The sequence below is a fragment of the Macaca thibetana genome, chromosome 16, assembly GCF_024542745.1.
Source record: "Macaca thibetana thibetana isolate TM-01 chromosome 16, ASM2454274v1, whole genome shotgun sequence".
In the NCBI taxonomy this organism is placed as follows: domain Eukaryota; kingdom Metazoa; phylum Chordata; class Mammalia; order Primates; family Cercopithecidae; genus Macaca; species Macaca thibetana.
Window position 1 is genome coordinate 56,540,170 of NC_065593.1, and position 4,377 is coordinate 56,544,546.

The 4,377-nt window shown below is 57.6% G+C and overlaps 1 long non-coding RNA gene across 1 annotated transcript; it reads right to left on the bottom strand.

Moving 5' to 3' along the window:
* Window positions 1-399: 399 nt before the first annotated feature.
* On the bottom strand, window positions 400-3,996 carry LOC126938969 (uncharacterized). The gene is made up of 3 exons (XR_007720266.1): window positions 3,152-3,996; window positions 1,620-2,800; window positions 400-1,218 (listed from the first exon to the last, which is right to left on the bottom strand). It is a non-coding gene; the product is annotated as an uncharacterized LOC126938969 (long non-coding RNA).
* Between the last annotated feature and the right edge of the window lie 381 nt (window positions 3,997-4,377).

Consider the following 4,377-nt stretch of genomic DNA (forward strand, 5'->3'; position numbering starts at 1 on the left):
CCTCCCTGGTCACGGTGCCCTACACTGCCCAAGCTCCCCAGGCTGACTGCCCCCCACAGTCGTGTGACTCCCCACTGGCCAGAGCTGCCTCCGCTGCCCCCAGCGTTCAGTGGGCCAGGGGCACAGGGCGAATGAATGAATGACTAATCCATTCAGAGAACCTGAGCAAATGCTGTGCAAGCTGCTGGCTTTGATAGGAAGTTGTCCTCACACGCAGGGAACCCTCTTACCGGCTGACAGGTGGACGACCTTCTCCCCTGGCAAATCCCCAGAGAAACAGACTCAGAACTTCCCTCAGGAGTGACAGCCCCGCATGTTCCCTGCGTGAAGGGACTGAAGGTTGAACCTCGCAGGTCACCAGGGGTCCCCTCTGTACCCAGGTCCATCGTCAGGGCTGGAGTCAAGCCGGGCTCCACCTGCTGCAGGTGCAGGAAGCCAGGGGTTCAAGGACAAGGGTGTAGCCTGCGTCACCTGCCACACGCACGTATTTCCTACTGATGCCTGCACACTCCCGAGTTATGGTGACGTCTTTATAGCACTAAGCGCGTGGTAAAAATAAACCAACGCAGCCCATTCACCTCGCTGTGTCTCAATTTATTCTCTTAGCAAATTTCCAGCGAATGGCTGCAGAGTTGCTGAGGTTGAGCTAGAATTTCAGTTCTTCAAGGACCTAGGCCTGCACAGAACCCAGGGGTGGGGCAGGCAAAGGGACCAGGAGCCACAAGTTGAGAGCCTGGGGGAGCCTCCTGCCAGCAAGTCTGACCGCAGCCATTCTGAGGCGAAATCATTGGTTTTCCCTGAAGTATTCCAAGGCCTGTACCGGATGCCAAAGAGCTGCTCTAGCTCCTCACACAATGGATGCGGCGCTTTTCCCGTGCAGGAGGCTGCAGGTACCTGTCAGCGGGAGCTGCTCCTGCCGCAGGCGCGGCCAGCTCTGTTCTGAAGCACTGGGAACGAGAAGGATCGACCTCTGGGTGTGCAGGACGCAGAGTGTCGGCTTCAGGCACCACGAGCCCTTGGAGAGCAGAGATGTGGGGCCGCGTGGCCGGAAGGAGGGCGGACAGGGATAGGGGATGGGGCGGCTCGGGGAGACCACAGCCCAGAGGTTGCAGGCGCCGTCAGGGCCCCTGGGCCAGGGGTTCTCTCAGGCTGCTTCCCAGGGAGGAGCCTTCACGGGCCCTGGGCAGCGGCCAGAGGATGCTCCTCTTCCTCGGGCTCCTGTGAATGGATTGAGGCTCCACACACACAAACCCCCCAGCCCAGCCCAGCCCCAGCGCCAGCCCCAGCCCCAGCCCGCGGCATGGGCTCTGCCTGGTCAACAGCTCTCCCTGTGCCTCCAACAAGCCCCCAGATGGTGCCACGGCTGCCCGAGCCCTCCAGGGGCTCCGTGTCCCACCCACCTGGTCCACAGTCTCCCCAGGACCAACCAGGGCTAGGGGCCTCCTCCCCGCTCCCCTTGGGCCGTGGCAGCTCCTGTCCCAGCCGTGGCCTCCGCCGTGCGGCTTCTTGGCTGGACCCCCACCCCCAAAGCACGCGCTGTGCTTTCTCAGTGCGGCCACCCCTCTAACCTGACAGCCCCCACGCTCCTCCCCAGCTCTCTCGCAGCGTTTCTTAGGTACCACGTTAGGCCGTCTTCTCATTCGCTTCATCTGCCCCACGCACGTGTACAGGTTCGCCAGCAGGTGGGCTCTACAAGGTCCTCAATGTTGATACATTTGTGTTATTAAAACTTTCAAACATAATACAAAAGTAGAGAAAATAGTAAGACAAACCCCAGTGTCCAGTCCCCCGACTTCAGTAATTACCAATACTCGCCCGTCTTGCTCATCCATACCCCACTCTCTCCTACACGGAAAAGCAAATCCCACACGTTACATCATTTTCCCTGCAAATGTTGCTGAAATGCAAGGAGTATTAAAGAGGGTAACCGGAGTATTAAAGAGGGTAACCGGAGTATTAAAGAGGGTAACCACAATAACACTGTCACACCTAAAAACCAAATAAACAGTCTGGGCACGCGGCTCACACTGGTAATCCCAGCACTGTGGGAGGTTGAGGAGGGCGGATCACCTGAGCTCAGGAGTTTGAGACCAGCCTGGCCAACATGGTGAAATCCCATCTCTACTAAAAATACAAAATTAGCCGGGTGTGGTGATGTGCGCCTGTAATCCCAGCTACTTGGGAGGCTGAGGCAGGAGAATCGCTTGAACCCAGGAGGCGGAGGTTGCAGTGAGCTGAGATCGTGCCACTGCACTCCAGCCTGGGCAACAAGAGTGACACTCTGTCTCAAAAAAAAAAAAAAATTCAAATAAACAGTCAATATCCAGAATTCCCCAACTAGTTGTTAACGCTCTTCTCCCTTTCTCTCTGCTAAAGGAGCTGGGTGTTTGCCCTGTGGAGTCCCTCCCTCCTGCACTGCAGGCTGCACCCCCCAGGGCCACCTGCATGCTCCCCCGAGCCGGGGGGACCCTGGGACAGACCCAGAGGTTGGCAACATAAGCTTTGTTTCTTGGCAGGAGTGAGTCCACAGGCCCGTGTGCTTCCCAGCGTGTCCCTCAAGGAGCTCTCGGTGTTGCCGCCGGCACACGGTCCTGAGCTGCCCACAGCAAATCTTACCACTCCTCTCGCATCTGTCAGCCGGGTTCTCCATGAGAACTTCCTGATTGGTCACGATGCGTCCGGGAAAGGCAGGAGGAGCACCTGTTGCCTTCATTTACGCATTTTCAGGAGAATGACTTGGTTCCCAGCATCATTCTCTCTGGTTTCCAGCTTTTTCTTTTTTTGTTGTTGTTGTTTTCTTCTTTTTTGGGGGGAGAGATAGTTATGAACCCATGAGATGTGAGTTATGTAACACATTTCAACCCATTTCAGCCCCACCTGTGGCCAGCAGGTCCCTTCCCCTTGGTCTGTGTCCTTTTGTCCTTTTGACGGACTGGAGTATTGGTGAGCCGGATGTCCAGGCTCTGGGCCGGCCACCTCTGAGGAGGGACCAAGATGTCAGGCTATTGTGCTCCCCCCGTACACCAGCGGCGTTCTGTAAATGCCAGGTGGATGAATGGGCGAGCGAAGGCGCTGGATGAAGTCTCATGTACGGAGACAACTGAGAAGCCGCCCTCCACCTGCTTGCCCTGCTGTCTCCAGGAGTTCCCACCTGGCTCCTGCAAACACTTTCGTCTGGGATTAGCAACGTCACGTTCTCCAGCTCCTTCCTCTTCCTTCTGCATATGCTCTGGCAGCTCCTCCTGCGGTTTTGGCTTCAGTGACAGCCAGGGGACCCGAAGCCCTCACAGCACCGGGTTCCTGGTCTCCGAATGAAGTGGTCCTCACATCGTGCTCTGAGCTTGCCTCGAGTCATGAGCTCTGTGCTCTGTTTCTGAGCTCCTGAAAGTTTTCTAAAACCCAAAAACAACTCCATGGTGCACTTCTCACAATGCCACCGCCACGCGCGGTGCCTCCACTTACTGGAGACTGTTCTCTCCCTGTTGGTGCCAAGACTTCGGGCAGCCGTGCTCTTCCCACTCCTGGGTCCACCAACAGGGACCTCCTGATTCTCTGATTTGCTCCAGCACAACCCCTCAAGCACCAGTGTGTGGGGGGTGGGTGCACTGCAGCCCTGGGGGCCGAGCACGTCTTCCCTGGACAGTTTGATGCAGACACAGGTTCCGGCTCTCCGACGAGTGGCTCCCGGGGAGGAGCCCACGCTTCTCTCCTTTGCGTATTCCTCCACTAAGTCCTGTATTTTCCACTTTGAAAATGTGCTTTTGGGCACCACCGGGCATGAAGCCTCAGTCCTGCTGCCATCCCCTCACCCCAAACAAAACAAAGGCGATTTCCCCGGCTGCCAACACCACTTCCTTCCAGGAAAGACAGGCTGCCAGTTTTCAGGAGTTCTCCTCGTTTCATCTGTGGAGGAGGCCGCACGTATTCAGAAAGCGGAACTCCTCCTCGTCTGGATCCAGAATAATCTACGACCTGAGCTCTCTGGGACGGCCTCGACGCACCCTCATCATTCTGGTTAAACAAAATGCCTGCGACACACACTCACGCCACACGCAGCCTGTCTGTCAGCCCCTTTACCAACTGGGGGAAAAGCCCCAAACCTGCGCTTCATGCCAACTTCGTCTTTTTCTCTGTCCTGACACAACAAAGTGAAATTGCAGCGAGCCACGACGGCTCACCTGCAGGGCACAGGGCAGCACCGGGCAGGGCACAGGGCAGCACCGGGCAGGGCACAGGGCAGCACCGGGCAGGGCACAGGGCACAGGGCAGCACCAGGCAGGGCACAGGGCAGCACACAGGGCAGCACCAGGCAGGGCACAGGGCAGCACACAGGGCAGCACCGGGCAGGGCACAGGGCAGCACCGGGCAGGGCACAGG